The 23,800-nt window shown below is 44.2% G+C and overlaps 1 long non-coding RNA gene across 1 annotated transcript; it reads left to right on the top strand.

Moving 5' to 3' along the window:
• LOC309384657 lies at positions 1-2,890 on the top strand. The gene is made up of 3 exons (XR_014174092.1): positions 1-135; positions 253-320; positions 2,431-2,890. It is a non-coding gene; the product is annotated as an uncharacterized lncRNA (long non-coding RNA).
• The last annotated feature ends 20,910 nt before the right edge of the window (positions 2,891-23,800 follow it).

Here is a 23,800-nt window from a genome sequence, read left to right as displayed (position 1 = left end):
TTCCTTCCTCCTATTGGAAGTGCTGCACTGTGGAGATCAGAGATCCTGAGGGAAAGAGGAATCCATCAAATCCCCCTCAGGAGCTATTTTTCAGGAGGATCCCTTGGGTAGATCAAAGTCTGGACACCTCAGGAGGTAATGGAAGATCCTCAAATTACCCATCTGTTTTACTTTCGATCTGTCTTCTCCTCTATAGAATACCTCCTCCCTCTTTTCTAAATTATGCATTTTGAAATTATTTATTCTTTACAGAGAAAAAAAGAATGACGTTTTCTGGTGTTTCTGACGGAGATCAAACAGCAGTTGAACATCCAAATCAAGTAAGAAAGGGAAAAGTTATTAGATTTGTATTCTTAATTCAGGAAGTGAAATGGGTGTGCAGAGTGCTCTCTCCTTCTATTTTCCTCTCTTGTTTGGCCTGGATTATTTTTGTGTTCTTCCACAACATGGACTGCAGAATAGCAGATTCAACCAGCATAGCTTCCTCTGGTTATCTTGTTCATCAATTTTGCATTTACAAGAAGAAATTTTTAAAAATCCTTCAAAAATTAGGAATAAACACATCACAGTGGCAAGAACTGCTAGAGACCCATTCGTTTTGTCATTCTTTGACTTGGAATTGTGCAGTGCTAATGAAAAATAAATAAACAGTCACATTGCCACATTACTATTTTTAAAAAACCTTGTTTATAACTGGTAGTTTAAAAAATAAGTAAATCACATTAAAAAATAAAGCAGAATTTTAAAATGGAAAGTGAATGGCCACCTAGAGCAGGTAATTACAATACTTGGGCTACAAAATAATTTCCAATCCTCTAATTTGTTCCTGGATTAGGAGATCAAACATTCCCGCTTTGCAAAGTCTGAGAAATGACTTTCTCAGGGAACTTTTTCTTCTTTCTTTTCTTCCATTCAGCCAATGGCTCAGACTACTAGATCAATAGATTATAGACAGAGCGATAGATCAGTTGATTCAGATGTGGGATTACTTTACTGTAAAGCAATGTAAATTCTGCAGAATCAATCTTAATAAAACTTGCCCAAAATATTTCTTCAGTTTTAGAAATTTTCAGAATTGTCCATTTTTTCACCGAAAATTAGGACTTGTGTGAAGCACAGCCACTTAACTTAGTGCTTAACTTTGCTTTGAGAATTTGGGAACAATGGAGAAGAATAATAGAATTGGTAGGGATCTTGGAGGTCTTCTAGTCCAAACTCTTTCTCTTTCCTATAACATTTCAGATAAATGACTGTCCAATTTCGTCTTAAACATCAAACAGTATTGGAGCATTGTCAACTTCTGGAGAATAGTTAGGGCTCCTCTTCTTTGTGGAAGCCCTTAGATATTGCAACACTGCTATTATGTCACTGATAACTAGACATGCCCAATTCCAGCAACCGTTCTTCATATGTTTTAGCCTCCAGGACCCTAATCATTTTGCTTGGTCTTCTTTTTATTCTTTCTAGAATCTCAAGATCTTCTTTACATCTGGAAACCAAAACTGGATGCAGTATTCCAGAGCATATATAGCATTATAAAGTGGTTCTGACACTTCATGTGATCTTGATTCTATCCCTCTCTCAATGCAGCCTATGATTCTGTTGGGTTTTTTTTGGCACCTATAGCCTACTGCTGACTCATGTTTAAGTGATTGTCCACTAGGACTCCAAGACCCCTGTTGCACATACTACTGTTGAGCCAGGTATCACCTATTCCCGTGATGGCAAACCTATGGCACCAGTGGCACACAGAGCCCTCTCTGCGGGCATGCCAACCGTCGCCCCAGCCTAGCTCCACCATGCATGTATATGCGCCTCCCGCCAGCAACTGGTTTTTGGTTCTGCCACACATGTGCAGGGGACTGATGCAAGTGGGGGATGCGTGTGCACATGCATGGGGGCGGGGTTCACTTGTGGGTGGCTCACATTGCATTTTAAGTGTTTGTGTGTGGGCACACTCCTCCCCTGTGCCCAGCTTTTGGCCTGGAAGGTTTGCTGCACCAACCTGGCATCCGTACGGGGCACGGGGTACCCTACAAGTCCCCCGGTGCACCCAGCTTGGGACCTAGAAAACCGCCTGCACCAGCATGGACGCTATATGGGGTGTGGGAGGGAGGGGTTGCATTTTGGGGTAGTGGGTTTGCGCTTTGGCCTCTTGTCAACAAAAAGGTTAGTCATCACTCATCTATTCTATGCCCAAGCATTCGGTTTTTCCTTTCTAAATGTCGATCGTAACATTTCTCACCGTTGATTTTCATTTTGTTAGCTGGGGCCCAATCTGTCGACCCTTCTATATCTCGAGTTTATCTTCTGGAATGTTGGTATTCTTGTCAATTTGATGAGTTCCCCTTCTTTCCCCTTGTCTAAATCATTGATGAAGATGAACAGATTTTGCAAATCTTCCTGTTCTGTTCTTTTTCCTTTGTTCAGGGGAGTCTTGTGTCCTTCGAGGAGGTGGCTGTGTATTTCTCTGAGGAGGAATGGTCACAGCTGGATCCTGACCAGAAAGCGTTGCATTCGGAAGTCATGCTTGAAAACTATAGGAACGTGGTCTCTTTGGGTAAGAGTTTTCTTGTCCCAACCGTCGCCCAAGAAGATAAACTAAGGAAAAAATTTATTGGGAAAAGTGTGAAGCTAATCAAAGATAAATTACATGTAAGCGAACACTATTTAACCCAAGACAAAGGAGAAGATGCTATAAGACACAATGGAAAAAATTACAATGGGACATTCATTCATCCTCTTGGAAATAACTTCCTTACACCTCAAAAACCGATTCACACAAAAAAGGACTCTTATAAATGTTTGGAATCTGGAAAACATTTTAGAGCAGGAAAGCAACTTACTTCCCATGAAAGGACTCACACAGGGGAGGAGCTATTCAAATGCAGAGAGTATGGTAACAGGTTCAGAAGTGGCAGTAATCTTATCACCCATAAAAGGATTCACTCAGGAGACAAACCATATAAATGCATGGAGTGTGGGAAAACCTTTACTCGTAGCGATGGACTTAGAAACCACAAAATGATCCACGCAGGGGAAAAGCCATTTAAATGCATGGAGTGTGGAAAGACCTTTGCTCTGAGCAGTAGACTTAGGTACCACAAAAGGATCCACACAGGGGAAAAGCCATTTAAATGCATGGAGTGTGGAAAGTCCTTTGCTCAGCGTGGTCATCTTATTTCCCATAACATGATCCACACAGGGGAGAAACCATTTAAATGCATGGAGTGTGGAAAAACCTTTACTCGTAGCAATGAACTTAGGTACCACAAAATGATCCACGCAGGGGAAAAGCCATTTAAATGCATGGAGTGTGGAAAGACCTTTCCTCTGAGCAGTAGACTTAGAAGCCACAAAAGTATCCACTCAGCGGAAAAGCCATTTAAATGCCTGGAGTGTGGAAAGACCTTTGCTCTGAGCAGTAGACTTAGACGCCACAAAAGGATCCACACAGGGGAAAAGCCATTTAAATGCATGGAGTGTGAAAAGACCTTTGCTGAGCGAGGTCATCTTATTTCCCATAAGATGATCCATACAGGGGAGAAACCATTTAAATGCATGGAGTGTGGGAAAACCTTTACTCGTAACAATGAACTTACTATCCACAAAAAGAGACACATGGGAGAGAAACCATATAAATGCATGCAGTGTGGTAAAACCTTTACTCGTAGCAATGAACTTAGGTACCACAAAATGACCCACACAGGGGGAAAGCCATTTAAATGCATGGAGTGTGGAAAGACCTTTGCTCGTAGCAAGGAACTTAGGTACCATAAAATGATCCACACAGGGGAAATGCCATTTAAATGCATGGAGTGTGGAAAGACCTTTGCTCTGAGCAGTAGACTTAGAAGCCACGAAAGGATCCACACTGGAGAGAAACCATTTAAATGCATGGAGTGTGGGAAAACCTTTACTCGTAACAATGAACTTACTATCCACAAAAGGAGACACATGGGAGAGAAACCATATAAATGCATGCAGTGTGGTAAAACCTTTCCTCGTAACAATGAACTTAGGTACCACAAAATGATCCACACAGGGGAAAAGCCATTTAAATGCATGGAGTGTGGAAAGACCTTTGCTAGTAGCAGTGGACTTGGGTACCACAAAATGATCCACACAGGGGAAAAGCCATTTAAATGCATGGAGTGTGGAAAGACCTTTGCTCTGAGTAGTAGACTTAGAAGCCACAAAAGGATCCACACTGGAGAGAAGCCATTTAAATGTATGGAGTGTGGAAAGACGTTTACTAAGAGCAATGCTCTTACTTCTCATAACAGAATCCACACAGGAGAGAAGCCCTATAAATGTGGAAAGACCTTTGCTCAGAATAGTAATCTTACTTCTCATAAAAGGATGGGAGAAAGTATCTAGCAATAGCAATTCCACTTCAGACTTCTCTACCACTCCACAAAACTTTATAGCAATATTTGAGCAGTTTACAAAGTCAGCATATTGTCCCAAGAAATCTGGGTCCTCATTATAGGCTGAAGCAATCATGAGCTGTTGGTAATTTGCTTGTACTACTGCATTCTAACTTCTGACCCACCATGTCTATAGATTTTTATGTGTACAGATATTGTGCCTTTCTGATCCATATGAGACAAGGATGTATCCAACAAAGTGAAATTTAATGTGTAGAAAAGTAAGATTTTACACCTGGGCAGAAAAACAGACTACATGAAACCTGGCTAAAGATAGTAACACTTAGAGGGACCTTGGGAGTCTGAATGGATGATCAATTGAACATTAGTTATCTGTGTGCGGCGGCAGCCAAAAAACCTAATACAATGTTTGGTTGTATAAACAGAAGCATAGAATCAAATTCACATGAAATATTAGTACCATTTTATAAAGCCTTAGCAAGACCACACTTGGAATACTTCATCCAGTTTTGGACATTACATTACAAAAAAAGATGTTTAGGCTTTGGAAAAAGTGTAAAGAAGAGCAGCTAAGAAGATCAAAGATCTAAAGACGAAAACATACGAAGAATTGTTGCAGGACTTTGGTTTGGCTAGTCTAGAGAAAAAGATGGGAGTAGGAGTGACATAATAGCAGTATTCCAGTACTTGAGAGGCTTCCACAAAGTAGAAGGGGGTCAATTTATTTTACAAAGCATCAGCGGACAGGACAAGAAGCAATGCAGATGAACTAAGCAACCTGGAATGAACAAGAATATTCCTTACAGTGAGGACAATCAACCATTGGAACAGTTTGCCTTCAGACATTGTGGGTGCTTCATCACTGGATGCTTTTAAGAGACTGGATAGTCACTTTTCTGAAATGGTCATAGGAGAGTGTTAGCAAACCTTTTTGGCACCAAGTGCTGAAACCAGAATGCACGTATATGTGCTGGAAACCAGAAGGGGCAACTGCTCTTCTGTATTCCAATGCCCACATATACTCTGGCTATGTGGAATTCACACGCAGGAGCATTGGAAACCGGAAGAGCAGCTGCCCAGTGCACATGTGCAAGCCTGTCAGCTGATCTTTGCATGTGTATGCATGCCGGAAAGTGGAAGAGCAGCTGCCTGGTGCGCATGCATCTGCCAGCCCCCTGGCCTTCCGCTTTCTGGCGCCCACACCCACACCAATGCAAAGAACAGCTGGCTAGTGTGCATGTGCATGCCGGAACCCATAGGATCAGATGTTGACGGTGCATGCCCAGAGAGAGGCTCTGCATGCCAATAGTTGCAGGAGCTGATTGTTTACTGGCTGGACGCCCTTCCTATCACCAATGCAGAGTTTTGTTCAGCAGATATATTCTCATTCTGCCCAGAGAGAAATATCAGCCTCTACCTAGGATCGAACTCACAGCCTCCTGATTGCGAGATGAGAGATCCATCTATAGGCCATCACACCACTCTATGAGTTCCCCATCTATGCTCTCTGTCACTGCGTTTTTATTGTTTGCCAGCTGTGCTTACATTTTACGATATACGGTAGACTGAACTGACTCTTATCTCTAAGTTCAACTGCGCATGTCCACATTCCACATTCTTTACTTCTCTTCTAATCCTTTGTTCGCCTGGCAAGGTAGGCTGGGACACTGCCAAAATGTAATCATTAGTTAGTAAGTTTCTTTTTTAATTTTCTTTACAATAAAATGTTTTTCTTAGAATATATCTCGGGTTTATTTTGCTTAATTAAGAAGTATGCTTCAAACAGCTTCCGGTTCCGGCGGCTGATGGCAACGGGCAAGCTTTCCCTTTTTCCCTATTATTTTTAAAAAACCAATAAAACTTTGTTTAAAAAAAAAGAAGAAGTATGCTACAAGGAAAAGCCACGCTTCATTCCTCATTAAATACAGGGCTCAATTTACTCCTTGACAAGTGGTAGCATCGGATCATTGATTTATGGCTTTTTCCTTGCTTGTTACTTGATGATAAGGGTCTAGGCTAATTAGTCTGATGATTTATTTCACGACTGCGGAATGCTGATTTAAATCATTTCTAAGATGCCGAAAATTAAGAAAAAAAGGAAACACTCCGCAAACGATATCAGTGTTTCTGATCTCTCTGATGAAGAAGCGAAAAGCATTTTATACAGGTTTACAAACCTTCAAATGCCGCTTGCTTCCGCAACCAGACTGGATGGGAGCCAGCCATGGGAGATGAAGAAGAATACAGAAAAGCTGCTCCTGAAGGCGACGTACTACAACTGAGGTCAGTGACGCCCCCTTCTAATTATGCATGCTCCCAAACAGTTCTTTGAGATTTTGAAACACTTGGTGCGAGGCCAAAGTTTTCACAGCCGCAAGAGCATTTTCACTCCCACACAGAGAGAGAAACTTATAATTCTCCTCCAAGCTCTAAGCAAGCTATAAAAAGCTATCGTGATCTAAAAGAGATCTTTGAACGTCAGCTATTCCAGGCCAAAATGGCTTTATCTATGTTTGAGCCAGATAAGAGGGAATCTCCTGTTTTTCAAATTTCTGAAAACGCCATCTTGGCTCCTCCAAGCCTAAGACACCCCCCCTGGAGGATATTGTGTCAGGCAAATCAGAACAGAGAGCTGTGTACACGTCACAATTGTCACGTGACGTTCTTTGTTCTCCAATTGCATATGCCACGCAGGCAGAAATATTACAGCCTAAAACTGAAATTGCAGCACCATCTACTGGCAGAAGTAATTTACTAGAGAAAGCCGACATGAATTATAAATTCCAGCAGCAATTACAGACATTGCAACAGACTTTATCAAACATGTCTTTAAATTACTCAGATGTTCAGGCTGCAATGCAACAAGTGCCTCCACAGTCCCAATTTTCAGCACCCCCTGGTGGTGCTGGTGTCTTCTTAGATGGAGCACAACAATACTTAATGCAGCAAAGGCAAATGGCTGCGCCTCCAGCAAGCCGTCTTAATATTGCTGCTCAAGCACCAGCCGCACCTGTAGTACAACAACCACAGGTTTGACTACAGCGGCCACAGGTTCAACAACAAGTATTTTTACCTGCACAGCCAGCATTTCAAATGCACATTCCTCAACAGGCATTTTCTGTTGCTCCATTGACTGGTGAGTCAAAATTAAAAATGTCAGGACAGAATTATAAGGCCTGGGTCAGTGAGGTTGCACTTTTGCTTCGCAGAGAAGGTACCATTGTATGGTGTTTAATCCTCCTGCCCAGCCATGGACTCCTGCAATAAGAGAGACTAAGGCTTGCACAACATTATTGATGTCCATGGATACTGAACTGCAAGTTACTTTTCCGCCTGATGCAACAGCCCAACAAATTTGGGTCCAATTGGAAAATTGCTAAAGGCCGTTTCAATCGAATCTTCATGTTTGCTCATGTCTGAGTTCCATGGTTCGAGATTGAAATCTGGTGAACAAATTGGAGGACATTTAACCAAACTGAAAGGAATGAGAAAAGAATTGAGAGAGAGAGGCCATTTTATTGATGATATTCAAATAATCAGCATTATCATTAACTCATTGAATTATGAATGGAAAGATGCCATTGCAAAGATTAACCATGTGCCTATTGCTCAATGCACAGTGGACAATGTTTGCAGACTTTTAATTGAAGAAGAAACTCTCATGTTAACCATGCCACATTTGCGAGGACCACCCGCATCAAGAGCTCCAGCGAGACATCCCTTCCGAGGAAGAGCTTACGTTCCAAGGATGCCAAGATGCTACATCTGTAACTGTGTGGGAAATGCCATCCGGGATTGTCCCCAACGAGTTCCAGCTCCCGTCACATACCATCCCAGAGGAACAGATTCCAGAGCAGTGGTGGGTTTCAAAAATTTTTGGAACCTACTCTGTGGGTGTGGCCTCCTTTGTGGGAGTGGCTTGCCAGCCATGTGACCGGGTGGGAGTGGCTTGCCAGCCATGTGACCGGGTGGGAGTGGCTTGCCGGCCATGTGACCGGGTGGGAGTGGCCAAGACAATGTCACTGAATGAATGATCTACAAAAAGAAGATATAAAAAAGGAAATTTATTATTTTGTGCACTTACTACTTAAATAAGATTAACATAAGTACACAAAACAATAAAAGAGCTACTTACAGAAGGTAAGTAGCTTACTACTTACTACTTGTATTTCAAAGGGAATAAATACATATTTAATTTTACACATGTTAACAGCTGTTGGAATTGTGTTTGCACAACAGTGGAAAAAACAAAGATGAAAATGAATAAATATTAGAATGTGCAAGAATGAATAAATTGACAATTAAAACCAAGAAGGCTTTGAATACTTTTTCACGTGGAATTTGTTTTATCAATTGCTAACTAACAAAAACAGCAATTAGAAATCTAAAAGTATGAAAGAAAACACCAATTATGAAAGGAAAGGTCACTAAAATGTATAAGGAAATATTATTAGCACTTGATCATTATTAATGTGTAGATAACTGCGGGACATTACATACCCACAAACACAAACTATGACAGTGCCAGGAAAACACACACACACACACAAACAATTTCCCCCCAAAAGACTGCAGATGAAACCAGTTTTTTTCCCTAACCCTAAGAACAGGAAAGACAAAGCCACTGGAATCAAAACCATCAAGGCATTGTGGGAAATTATAAAGGACAGTGCCAGGAAGCTCACAGAACCAGCAACCACATCACAATTACATAAACAACCAGGTATCACACAGAAACACACAAAATCTGGCAAAGCTGCCTTGCACCAACCTGGCCTGCCCATAGAAAAGAAGCCACCTTGAGACACATACCATACACCAACCTGTACACTTAAAAGCAACATATTGCATCACAAATAAAACATTTGCAAGAAGGAATAACATTTCTTGTAATAAACTTTCTATAAACAATAAATAAATAAAAATTCCCTAAAAATAATTAAAAACCACCAAGTTCAGAGAACACCAAAGGACCCCACAGTCCTCTCCCTCCTTATCTTTTTCCTTTTTGTCCTTCGACTTCTCCTCCTCCTCCTTTCCCCACAACCCCATCTAGCACTGATGATGTTACCTAGTTTGGTAGTGAAATGTCTGTAAAAAAACCACCAAGCTCAGAAAGCAGCAAGGATCCCACTTTCTCCCACCTCCTCCCTCTTTCTCCTTTTTGTCCCCCCCCCCCAAAAGACTGCAGATGAAACCAGTTTTTTTCCCTAACCCTAAGAACAGGAAAGACAAAGCCACTGGAATTAAAACCATCAAGGCATTGTGGGAAATTATAAAGGACAGTGCCAGGAAGCTCACAGAACCAGCAACCACATCACAATTACATAAACAACCAGGTATCACACAGAAACACACAAAATCTGGCAAAGCTGCCTTGCACCAACCTGGCCTGCCCATAGAAAAGAAGCCACCTTGAGACACATACCATACACCAACCTGTACACTTAAAAGCAACATATTGCATCACAAATAAAACATTTGCAAAAAGGAATAACATTTCTTGTAGTAAATATATTTTATAAACAATTAAAACATATAAATTCCCAAACAATAATTTTAAAAAGATATTCTATAAATAAATAAAAATCCTTAAAAACCATTGTTAAGTATTCCACCAGCAATAATTTATACTATAACTATTTTAAGGTATTGTACCAACTGTAACCATTATTCCACCAGCAATAATTTATACTGTAACCATTTCAAACTATTCCACACACAATAATTTAAAATGAAACCATTAAAAATATTCCATACTACAATTAAACAATTTAAAACAATTATATGCACAATACATTTTAAAGTATTGAGTATAGAATATTTTAAAATGGTTTATTTTAATTTATTTTGGATAGAATCTTTTTTTAAATAGTCTAAGACAATTTTAAAAAAAGAATCCACACACAATAAATTGAAGTAAACCATTTTAAAATATTCTACACTCAATACTTTTAAGTAAAATTATTTTAAAAAATTCTATGCACAATAAATAAAATATTATTTTAAAATACATTTAAAAAATAAAAGAAAAAAAGCCAGGTTACTTACCAGCAGGCAGAATCAGCAGCTCTCCGATGCGATGGATGGATGCAACAGGCAGCAGACAGGCAGAGAGGCAGCAGGACAGGTAAGACTGTTTAAGACTGCTTAGGGCTGGAGAGGGGTGGGGGGGGCTTTTGGCCTAGCCTCGCGGAGGCTTGCCACCCACGCCAGCCCGGTGCTTCGTATCGGAAAGGCCCAAAGGCATTTCCGAGACGATGTAAAGCTCCGGGCGGCTGGGCCGCCAACGCGAGCACGGCGCTTCATCTCGGAAAGGCCCGAAGGCATTTCCGAGACGATGTAAAGCTCCGGGCGGCTGGGCCGCCAACGCGAGCATGGCGCTTCGTCTCGGAAAGGCCCGAAGGCATTTCCGAGACGATGCAAAGCTCCGGGCGGCTGCGCGGCCCACGCGAGCACGGCGCTTCGTCTCGGAAAGGGCCGAAGGCATTTCCGAGACGATGCAAAGCTCCGGGTGGCTGCGCGGCCCACGCGAGCACGGCGCTTCGTCTCGGAAAGGGCCGAAGGCATTTCCGAGACAATGCAAAGCTCCGGGCGGCTGGGCCGCCAATGCGAGCACGGCGCTTCGTGTCGGAAAGGGCCGAAGGCATTTCCGAGACGATGCAAAGCTCCGGGCGGCTGGGCCGCCAACGCGAGCACGGCGCTTCGTCTCGGAAAGGCCCAAAGGCATTTCCGAGACGATGCAAAGCTCCGGGCGGCTGGGCCGCCCACGCGAGCACGGCGCTTCGTCTCGGGAAGGCCCGAAGGCATTTCCGAGACGATGCAAAGCTCCGGGTGGCTGGGCCGCCAACGCGAGCACGGCGCTTCGTCTCGGAAAGGCCCGAAGGCATTTCCGAGACGATGCAAAGCTCCGGGCGGCTGGGCCGCCCACGCGAGCACGGCGCTTCATCTCGGAAAGGCCCAGAGGCCTTTCCTCGGCGAAGCAAGCCTCCCGCCGGCCGCGTCGCCCACGCGAGCATGGCGTTTCCTCGGCGAAGCAAACCTCCCTCCGCCCCCCCTCGTGCTTAGTTGCTTACCTGAGGGAAGCAGCAAGCTCCCAGCGAAGAGAAGGGAGTTTTGAAATGGAGGACGACCCGCTTTTAAACGGGTCGCCTCCAGCCCGCTCACTGATTGGCTGAACTCCAGCCAATCAATGAGCGGCTAGCTGGGCTAGCTAGCTTAGTGCGGACGGGCGGGGGAGCGAGCGAGCTCCGTTGGGATGGCAAGGGGGATAAAGTGACAGGACCGGTGCCGGTTCCCGGTTACTTCCGGGTCCGGTTACTTCCGGGTTCGGTCTTCAACCGGTTCGCGCGATCCGGTGCGAACCGGTAGGAACCCACCACTGTTCCAGAGGCAGAGGCAGAGGCGGAAGACAAAGTTGTCGTGGTCCAAAGGGTGATCCACAAGCTGCAATCACCACATTGGCCTTAAGCAACGATCCACAACCTCATCCAGAGTACGAGAGAAAGCTTTTGTAGACTTTGGACAGTGGTGCAGCGTTGCATGTTACCTACAGAAAGGAACTTTTCACAGAGATGCATGAGCCTGAACCTGAACTACGTGAACTTTATTCTTTCTCCAATCATCCTTGTAAGGTCATGGGAAAAGGAACTGTTTATGCCGAAGAGCTCAATGCACTCATCCCTGATGTTTATTACATACCTACAGCAACTAGTAATTTGCTTAGTCAGTCACTTGTCTAGAGTGTTAAAGTTCCAGGTTCACCACCTCGAAAAAGCAAGTTACATAGTTAGAAATGGAGATATTGTTGCTGAAACCATGCTAATTGGTGGTGTTTATTACATAAAACCAAAGCGTAAACCGCAAACACAGGCAAGTATACAAATTCCAAAAGAGGAGAGCACAGGCCCAGAGAGAGATGTTCCAGTGAGAGATCCTGTAGCTACTCCAAAGGCTCCTAGAGCCAACAAAAATAAAATAAGGAAACAGGTTGCTCAGAGCAAGCCTGAGGTTCCTCACAAAACTGTTAATGTTGAAAATTCACTAACTGGTAAACCTTTGCATTCCAGGTGTATCCATAAGTGGTATAGAAGATTAGGGCATGCCAGTTTCTGTGTCCTTAGGAAAATGCAGGAGTTCACAAAAGGTTTGGATCTAAAGGGGTGCAGGGTGTTTTGGATTGTGCTCTCTGCAAGAAAGCCAAATCCAAAGCAGCAGCCATTCCCAAACGCGCTACACGCCTGTCAACACGCATTTTTGATTTAGTACACACTGACATAGTGGGTCCTTTTCCACCAACACTTGATGGTAAAAAGTATTTTCTAACAATTGTTGATAATTACTCTAGATATGGATATGTATATCCTATGAAAGAGAAATCTGAGACCTTTCAGATCTTTAAAGACTTTGCAGCTCTTGTTTCTACCCAACACCAAGTTCACATCGCCAGAATCCAGAGTGATCGTGGTGCCAAATTCATGTCTCAGCGTTTCCAGGACTGGATGCGTAAGAATGGAATTCTTCATCAGACATCCGCTCCGTACACACCGGCACATAACGGAGTCGCAGAACGAAGACAAGGAGTCCTACAAACAATGATGTTGTCTCCTAGAAGACGCCAACCTCAGTAACCCATACTGGAGTGAAGCTATCAAATATGCAAATTACATTGTCAACCATACTTGGAGCAGTGTAATAAATCAGACTCCTTTCTTCATGATGTATGGCTACAAGCCCGAACTCAAGAACCTCCAGATTTTTGGTTCATACACTATGGTGAACATTCCCTTAGCTCAAAGAAGAAAAGGAGGTCCAGCAGCAAAGAGACTGAGATTTATGGGTATTGATGATAATTCAAAATGGAGCAAATTTATTGACTCTAAACATGTAATTGTGATTTCCCAATCTGCTAATTTTGAGGAAGATGTTGACTGGTCCAGGATTCATTCCAATGATCCTGGAGTTTATTTTCCTAGAGATGATGCTGTAGATGCCACGCAGCCTGATGACCAAGATTCACAGGCAGATATTCCATCCACTAGTTCTTCTCAACCTAATGTTCCGTCTTCACGAGCTGCAGATGGTGATGCTAGCGACAAATGTGAGGACGAGGACGAAGCAAAAGAAGACTGGACTGTTGTTCCGAGACGTTCCAAGCGGGTCACAAAGGGAATCTCTCCACAGCGATATTCGTGGCAGCTGACAAAAACACCCTTGCCTTTGATTTGCAATGTTACACTTCCTCCTGATACCTTCACTCAAATCAAGCATCTTCCTGATTCAGAGCAAGAGAAGTGGTATGAGGTAATGAGGATGAAATGGACAGTCTAAAGAAACTTAACGTATTTACACCAGCAAAACCTCCAGCAAACAAAAAAGTCATTGGCACTCGATGGGTCTACAAAATCAAAAGGAAGCCAAATGGTGAGTCATTGTAAAAGGCCAGACTTGTAGCCCAGGGTTTCGCTCAACGTTATCCTGAGGACTACACAAACACCTACTTACCAACAGTCAGAACTGAGAGTGTAAAAATTGCTTTAGCCACTGCAACTATCCTTGGTTTAGAAGTTTTCCAATTCGATGTTGACACGACTTATCTACATGCTGACCTAGATGAAGAAATCTATGTGAGAGGTCCTCCAGGATTCCGACAGCAAGAAGGGGATACCTGGTTTCTAAACAAAAGTCTTTATGGTCTGAAACAGTTTGGTTTAATGTGGTACGTATGTCTTACTGACAAACTAAATTCAATGGGCTTTATTAAGTCGGAAACTGGTGAGTGCGTGTTCACAAAAAGATCTAACAATACATTTGAGATAATTCTTGTTTATGTTGATGATATTGTTTATATTGGTCCAAATAAGAAAACGAGTGAAATTTTTGCTAAAGCTTTGCAGAGATACTTCACATTGAAATTGTTAGGTCATATTAGCACTTACTTAGGTGTTCAGATTGACAAAACACAAAAGGGGTTTAGTTTTTCACAAGAGGAGAAAATCGACCACATTTTGCATCATTGCAATATGAAGGATGCTAACACAACAAAGACACCCATGCAAACAGATTTTCACAACTTGACACATGAATTAAGTCCTGAGTTCGAGGATCAAACACTTTATCGTTCAGTCATTAGGTCACTGTTGTACATTAGTAGTTGGACCAGACCCGACATTGAACTTAGTGTTAATCTCTTGTCTCGATATGTAGGTAAGACAAAACAGTTTCATTGGACATGCGTTAAGAAGTTATTGAAATACCTAAAACACACCAGACATATGAAGTTATTGTTAGAACCAACACATACTGATTATGCAGAATTATGTTGTTATGCAGATTCTGATTGGGCAAGTGATAAGAAATCGCGAAAAAGTACTTCAGGTTATATGATGTTCCTAAAAACAGATCATGCCAGACTAATCTTATTGCATTCTTTGATAATGTGACAAAATTAGTGGACCAGAGGAATGCCGTTTTATTTATTATTTATTTATTTATTCACATTTCTAAACCGCCCCCTCTCCCAAAAAGGGACTCGGGGCGGTGTACAGTCCAGAGTATATCACAGATAAAATACAAATATAAATAGGGCTATAAATATATGTATGTATGTGGAGGAGGTTAAAATTAAGAGTCCTGTACAGAGGAATAAATATGAGGCTAAAAGCCCTAAAAACAATTAAAACTAAAACATTACCCTTAAAATAACCAGATGAGAATATACTACCAGGAGTTCATAGATGTAACATTTATAATCATGCCAGGCCAGCTAGTCGGAACAGGTGAGTCTTCAATTTTTGACGGAAGGAGCGGAAGTCCAAGGTGGTTCTGATGTCGGGGGGGGAGGTCATTCCAGAGGGTTGGGCCCATCACAGAGAAGGCTCTACTCCTCGGCGCCGCCCGCTGGTATTGCCTAGTGGACGGCACTTGGAGAAGGCCCTCTCTGTGAGAGCGGATTGGCCGCAGGGATGTATGTGGGAGGATGCGATCCCGCAAGTAACTAGGTCCTGAGCCATGGAGCGCTTTAAAGATAGTAATCAGGACCTTGAAACGCACCCGAAAAACCACAGGTAGCCAGTGCAGCTCGCGCAGGAGCGGTGTTACGTGGGAGTATCTAGACCTCCCCATGATAACCCGCGCGGCCGTGTTCTGGACTAGCTGCAGTCTCCGGGCGCGTCCCAAGGGAAGCCCCATGTAGAGAGCATTACAGTAATCTAGGCGAGACGTCACCAGCGCATGAGTGACTGTGCGTAGGGCATCCCGGTCCAGTAGGGGGCGCAATTGGTGCACCAGGCGAACCTGGTGGAACGCCCCCCTTGCCACGGCTGCCACATGGTCATCCATTGACAGCCGGGCATCTAGGAGGACGCCCAAATTGCGTGCCCGTTCCACAGGGGGCAGTAGCTGGTCCCCTATGGCCAGCGATGGAGTCAGCTGGCTGAACCGAGGTGCCGGAAGCCACAGCCACTCAGTCTTGGAGGGGTTGAGTTTGAGTCTGTTGTCCCCCATCCAGACCCCGACGGCTTCCAGACACCGGGACATCACTGCGACAGCCTCGTTGGGGTGGTTTGGGGTTGAGATGTACAGCTGCGTATCATCAGCGTACAGATGGTATTCAACCCCAAAACCACGGATGATCTCGCCCAGCGGCTTCACGTATGCATTGAACAGAAGGGGCGAGAGAACCGACTCCTGCGGCATCCCACAAGAGAGTGGCCTCGGGATCGATCTCTGCCCCCCTGTCAACACATATTGCATCCGGCCGGAGAGGTAAGAGTCGAACCACCGTAACACGGTGCCTCCGACTCCCATCCCCTCCAGCCGGCGCAGAAGGATACCATGGTCGATGGTATCAAAAGCCGCTGAGAGATCTAATAGGACCAGGATAGAGGAACAACCTCTATCTCTGGCCCTCCAGAGATCATCAACCAACGCGACCAAGGCTGTGTCAGTGCTGTGCCCGGGTCGGAAGCCGGACTGGCGTGGGTCTAGATAATCGGATTCATCAAGGTGACGCGGAAACTGCTGCGCCACCACATTCTCAACAACCTTCGCCATAAAAGGGAGGTTGGAGACTGGACGATAATTAGCTAGCTCCATTTGGTCAAGTGAAGGCCTCTTGAGTAAGGGCCTCACCACCGCCTCTTTCAAGACGGTAGGTAAGGATCCCTCACCCAACGAGGCGTTCACCAGGCCCAGAAGCCAGCCTCGTGTCACCTCCCAGGATGCCAGTACCAGCCAGGAGGTACACGGGTCCAATGAACATGTGGTGGGTCGCAGCCTTCCACGCAACCTGTCTAAATCCTCGGGGGCAACAGAGTCAAACTCCTCCCAGAGTGGACTCACAAGACTCACTGTTGACGGCCCGTCCAGACCACTGGAGGGGGCCCATCCGCTCCGGATCTGAGCGACTTTGTTCTGCAGATATTCTCCAAACTCCTCTGCTCTACCCTGTAAGGGTGCCCCCCACGTCTCTTGCACCAAGAGGGAGCGGGTGACCCTAAACAGGGCGGCAGGGTGGTTATCCGCAGATGCAATAAGAGCGGCACAGTGTCTACGTTTGGCCGCTCTCAATGCCACGAGGTAAGTCCGTAAATAGGGTCTTACCTGTGTTCGCTCAGACTCGGAGCATGAGGACCTCCACCTGCTCTCTAGACGTCTCCTCTGGCGTTTCATCACCCTCAGCTCCTCGGTATACCAGGGAGCCCGGGTGGGTCGCTGCCGTAGGAGAGGTTGCAAAGGCGCAACCCGGTCCAAGGCCCCAGCCGTCGCCCTATTCCAGGCAGCCACTAGGTCCTCCGACCGAGCGCGGGTCAGGGCTACAGGTAGCGGCCCAAGCTCCGACTGGAACCTAAGTGGTTGATATAGTTTACTTGGACTTCAATAAGGCTTTTGATAAGGTAGACCATAACCTACTACTAGATAAAGTAGAGGAATGTGGGTTAGACAGCATCACCACCAGATGGATTTGTAACTGGCTGACCAACCGCACTCAACAGGTAGTCCTCAATGGAACTGCATCTACATGGAGGGAAGTATGCAGTGGAGTACCCCAAGGCTCTGTTTTAGGCCCAGTACACTTCAACATCTTCATCAATGATTTGGATGAGGGAATAAATGGGGAACTCATCAAATTTGCAGATGACACCAAGCTGGCAGGAATAGCCAACACTCCAGAAGATAAGCTTAAGATACAGAAGGGTCTTGACAAACTTGAACATTGGGCACTATCTAATAAAATGAAATTCAATGGTGAAAAGAGTAAGGTTCTACATTTAGGCAACAAAAATAGAATACACAGGTACAGTATAGGTGGTACCTTGCTCAGTAGTAGTAACTGTGAAAGGGATCTTGGAGTCCTAGTGGACAACCATTTAAATATGAGCCAGCAATGTGCAGCAGCTGCCAAAAAAGCCAACACAGTCCTAGGCTGCATCAACAGAGGGATAGAATCAAGATCACGTGAAGTGTTGATGCCGCTTTATAATGCCTTGGTAAGGCCTCACTTGGAATACTGCATTCAGTTCTGGTCGCCACGATGTAAAAAAGATGTGGAGACTCTAGAAAGAGTGCAGAGAAGAGCAACAAAGATGATTAGGGGACTGGAGACTAAAACATATGAAGAACGGTTGCAGGAACTGGGTATGTTTAGCTTAAGAGAAAGAAGGACTAGAGGAGACATGATAGCAGTGTTCCAATATCTCAGGGGTTGCCACAAAGAAGAGGGAGTCAAACTATTTTCCAAGGCACCTGAGGATAGAACAAGAAGCAATGGGTGGAAACTAATCAAGGAGAGAAGCAACTTAGAACTGAGGAGAAATTTCCTGACAGTTAGAACAATTAACCAGTGGAACAGCTTGCCTCCAGAAGTTGTGAATGCCCCAACACTGGAAGTCTTTAAGAAGATGTTGGATAGCCATTTGTCTGAAACGGTATAGGGTTTCCTGCCTAGGCAGGGGGTTGGACTAGAAGACCTCCAAGGTCCCTTCCAACTCTACTATTATATTATATTGTATTGTATTAAATGGATGTCCTGTTTACTGGCAAGTGAGGAAACAGAATTTAGTTTCTTGTTCATCTACTGAAGCTGAATATGCTTGTGTTTCAGATGCATGTAATTCTCATGGTTTGATGCTTTGGTCACAGATACCTGGACACGTCCGGTGCGACCGATCACCGTGATGGAAGACAATGAATCGATGGTTTATATTTCTGAGTCCCATTTCACAGGTTCTAGGTCCAGACACATTGACATTCGTTATCAAAACATAAAACATTTAGTTAAACAAGGTTTCATTAAATTGCAAATCATTGATGAAGTTGTTGAAGAGTACTGGGCCTTGGGGTACTCCTCCTTGGTGGAAGAGTTGAACACCTTCACCCGCTCCGAGGTGAAAAGACCAGATCCCGTTGCTTATGGCCACCGGCCTTCTGATTCTCAACCACTCACTCTCTACGAACACCAATTGAGAGCTGTATTGAAAGCGGCTGATATTTCTCTCTGGGCACAATGAGAATATATCTGCTGAACAAAACTCTGCCTTGGTGATTGGAAGGGCACCCAGCCAGTAGCCAATCAGCTCCTACAACTGGCATGCAGAGCCTCTCTCTGGGCATGCATCGTCAACACCTGATCTTATGGGTTCCGGCATGCACATGCACACTATCCAGCTGGTCTTTGCATGGGTGTGGGTGCCAGAGAGCAGAAGGCCAGGTGGCAGCACGTGCATGCACACCAGGCAGCTGCTCTTCCACTTTCCAGCTGCATACACATGCAAAGATCAGCTGGCTGGCTTGCACCTCTGCATTGCGCAGCTGCTCTTCCGGTTTCTGGTGCTTCTGCGCATGGAATCCAGATAGCCAGAGTGCATGTGGGCATTGGAACACAGAAGAGCAGTTGCTCTTCTGGTTTCCAGCATATATACGTGCATTCTGGTTTCAGCACTTGGTGCCAAAAAGGTTTGCTTACACTCTCCTATGACCATTTCAGAAAAGTGACTATCCAGTCTCTTAAAAACATCCAGTGATGAAGCACCCACAATATCTGAAGGCAAACTGTTCCACTGGTTGATGGTCCTCACTGTAAGGGAGATTCTTGTTAGGTTGCTTAGTTCATCTGTATCAGTGACGTGCGGTGAGGTTTATGGCTGGTGAGGCACTGACACAGTGGTGGGTTTCAATTTTTTTTAGACTTGTGGACTTCAACTCCCAGAATTCCACAGCCAGGCATGCTCAGTTCCAATTTAAAGCGACAGCATTTGTTTTTCTCCTTTGCGAAATAAGTTTCTTTCTTTTTTTTCTTCTCCCTTCCCCTCTTTCCTCCCTCTCTCCCCCCTCTCTCAAACACACACACACACACCAGCTGGATTGGACTATATCTCCTACCCCCTTCCCCCTCTCACTCAAACAAACTCTCAAACAAGCACACACACACACACACACACACACACACTTGGATTGGAGGGAGTCAGGGAGACCACAGGAGGAGGCAGGAAGACAGTCAAAGAGCCATACTGGAGCATACACACTTTCCCCCAGCCCCGGAAGCATCCAGCCCAGCTTCACTGATTACAGGTTTGAAAAGACAACGTAGCTCTGCCTGCAATCAAACTACACTTGGGGACGACAAGCCAGCCAGGGTCCTTCCCTCCAGCCTTTGCTCAAAGCCCCGCACCAGGAGGATGAGTTTGAATTCCTCCCCCTCCCTCCGACCCACACGTACCTTTTCCAGCTGTTTCAGAGAAGATTTCAACTCTGCTCTTGCCTGGGCCCTCTGAAAAAGCCCCGCCCAAACGAGCGCCCTCTACTATGAGGCAGGAGAACTGCGTGCCTCAACTACGTCAGGAATTTTTAGGCTTTTAATCCTTGCTTAACTCTGCTTGAGTGATCATAAAGCCTAAAGTCAGACTAGATGAGGCATGCAGTTCTCCTGCCTCATAGTAGAGGGTGCTTTTTTAGAGGCTTTTTTAAACAGTTAAGCAGAGTCATCCAGGGTGAGGAAGGCTTAGGCAGTAACTAGCTCAGCCTGACATCAGGTCTCGCCTTTTTCCTTTTACATTTTTTTTCTTTTCATGATGTCAGTGGTGAGGCTGATTAGAAGATTAGAAACCCTCTTGTATTATATATAAAGATTAATAAAAAAAGAATTAAGTCAGATATAGTTAAGTTTTGAATATTAGGGGGAAAATGTTATGATACAGGATATAGTTAAATAAAGGAGGCATAATGATAAGGTATATATAGGCATGGGCACAACATAAGGAAATTGGATGTAAATTGCAAATAATGTTTTGGAAAGAAGGATTAGAAAATTTTGTTATTGAATATTATGGATGTTTAGCTAGAATAGGACATAAAGATTCAGTGTTATTGGAGGATTTTAGAAATAGTAAATGAAATGCTAGTATGTGGTTATGTATTAAATCTTGGTATATTTTATAATGAAGGACGTTTAAACAATTATAGTCAAATGTAAATGGAGGTATGATGGTAACAGGTATAAATATCTGAGTTAAAATACTTGAGTTAATATGAATTACGCTTGATGACTGTGGAAGAGATGCACGAAGGCCTTTTGTAACCAACTGATGCACTTTCTACAGAATGTAAAAAAGGAAGATTTTATGTGTTGTGTTTGTTTTGCGAATAAAAAAAATATTTTTTAAAAAATTGACTCCTTCTACTTTGTGGAAGCCTCTCAAGTACTGGAATACTGCTATTATGTCACTCCTACTCCCATCTTTTTCTCTAGAGTAGCCAAACCAAAGTCCTGCAACAATTTTTCGTATGTTTTCGTCTTTAGATCTTTGATCCTCTTAGCTGCTCTTCTTTACACTTTTTCCAAAGCCTAAACATCTTTTTTGTAATGTAATGTCCAAAACTGGATGAAGTATTCCAAGTGTGGTCTTGCTAAGGCTTTATAAAATGGTACTAATATTTCATGTGAATTTGATTCTATGCCTCTGTGCCCATCTAACTGCAAAAGTCTCCTTTTCCCATATTGCCCATCTCTGTTCAGTTTCAGTTAACTTCCTAGTGGTGTGGGGACATGGTTGTAATTTGTCTTCTTAATTCTTTCGATTAAAACAGTGAAGGAAGAAATGTCCTTCTGGGTTCGGCTCCAAGTGGGGAAAAAGACACTGGAGACATGGGAGGCTGCTTGGAAAGATGGGTTAATGGTGGACAGGATCACACATGGCTTGAGTCTTGAACAGAAAAGGTGATCACATGCTTCAATGTTGGTGGAGAAGGAGAGAAGGGAGGCTGAGATGCTGAGTCCCTGGTTTTATGCCCTCTCTGGCCTTTGATATTGAGCTTGTCTTCTGATTGGTTGTCAGGCTCCCATGGGGCCATGCAGGGGCAACTCTCTAAGCTGCCTTTTGAATCCAGGTTTGGCTGAGTTCTCAGATGCCATGTGGGGAGTTGGGTAAAGGCTTGTTGGAAGAAATGTCCTTCTGGGTTCGGCTCCAAGTGGGGAAAAAGACACTGGAGACATGGAGGCTGCTTGGAAAGATGGTTTAATGGTGGACAGGACCACATGGCTTGAGCCCTGAACAGAAAAGGTGATCACATGCTTCAATGTTGGTGGAGAAGAGAAGAGAAGGGAAGAGAAGGAGAAGAGCAGACAAGAAGAAGGGCTGAAGAAGGGCTTGCAGGGATTTTTATAATCTGTTCTGCCCCACCTATCTGTTTCCTGTTCCTGTGTAAGAAATGTATTCTGATTGGTTGCCAGACTCACATGGGCCCATGCAGGGGCAACCCTCTAGGCTGTTTTGAATTCAGGTTTGATTGAGTTCAGATGCCATGTGGTCAGTTGAGTAAAGGCTTATTATCCTGCCTTAATCCCATCACAGCTGAAGAGGAGAACTCTTTATTATGTAAAGTGGACTAGCTTGGCCTTCTTAATGGCCCATTGACAAAGTGGGATGGGCTGGAAGCCGCAGGAATTTATTTTGTGTTTAAAATGTGTTTCTCCATTTTTTCACATCCAGGAAAATATAATATTCTGCCTTATCAATATTTCCTAGGATATTTCATTTTTCTGGGAGAGGGCTAGGTGATAACTTCCTACAGGCTGATCCTAGCATGCCTTGATTCCATCACCTGGAGCTGAAGGGGAGAACTCTTTATTATGTCAGGCTTTAAAGGCTCACTGACAAAGCGGGTGGGGGCAGGAAGCTGCAGGGAGCTATTCTCTCATGTTTCTCCATTTTCACATCCAGGGAAATATTCTGCCTTTTCAATATTTCCTAGGATATTTCATTTTTCTGGGAGAGGAATGGGTTTTAACCTCCTACAACAGCACCAACTGCCACATCACTGGCATCAGTCTGGATTACAAATGGTTTCTCTGGGTCTGGGTGTTTTAATACAAGTTCAGCTGAAAAGAGGTTTTTTTTTTCCAGTTTTTCAAATGCTGCTTGGCAGTCCAAAGTCAGCAGTTTACAAAGGCAGCATATTGTCCCCATCAATCTGGGTCCTCCTTTTACCGACCTGAGAAAGGTTAAAAGACTGAATGAACAATGAGCCAGTGAGATTGAACTAATTTGAGAAGGACAACTGTGTATGTATTAAGTTAAAGAAATCAATAAAAATCAATCATTTCCCTAATGGTGGCTTCCCTGCCAGTGTCCATCTTCCTCCACTTAAGACCAAAGTTCTCAACAACCTCAAGACGCACACTGTGTTTTCCAGAGAGGCTGGAAATGAACACTATTTAACCCTGTGGAAAGTTATCACCCAGCCCTCTCCTAGAAAAATGAGATATCCTAGGAAATATTGAAATGGCAGAATATTATATTCCCCTGGATGTGAAAAGGAAGAAACATGTTTTGAAGAGAGAATAGCTTCCTGCCCCCACCCACTTTGTCAATGGGCCATTAAGGAGACCAAGCCAGTCCCTTTACATAATAAAGAGTTCTCCCCTTCAGCTCCAGAGGGGAAATGGGATTAAGGCAGGATAATATTGGCCCTTTACAGAACTGCCCACATGGCATCTGGGAACTCAACCAAACCTGGTTTCTCTTGGGGAGGAAAAAAAGAGCGGAATAACTTGCAGGGATCCGTCCTGAAGCCCCAGAAATTCCCCTGTGAAGGAAAAGGCATCTGGAGACCCAGAAGAGTCATTGGACCCACCGGGAGTTGCTCTGCAGGACAGAGAAAGGATGGAGACACAACCTTTGGCCAAGGAGGGAAGCGGAAAAGGCCCTTCAGCTGCTCAGCCTGGGAAGGGGGGGAAGCTCTGGACAACGACTGGGCAGAAGATCCTGGAGGAGGAAACCATCCGCCCTTCCGAAGTTCAGCTGCAGAATTTCATCCAATACCGGGAGGCTGAAGGTCCCCGAGGACTTTGCAGCCGACTCCATGACATTTGCAGACGATGGCTGAGACCAGATAAGCACACCAAAGCCCAG

This window comes from Natrix helvetica (assembly GCF_964273705.1).
Source record: "Natrix helvetica genome assembly, chromosome: 1".
Classification (NCBI taxonomy): Eukaryota; Metazoa; Chordata; class Lepidosauria; order Squamata; family Natricidae; genus Natrix; species Natrix helvetica.
The sequence above is the reverse complement of the archived record's forward strand: the minus strand, read 5'-3'. Positions and strand labels throughout refer to the sequence as shown.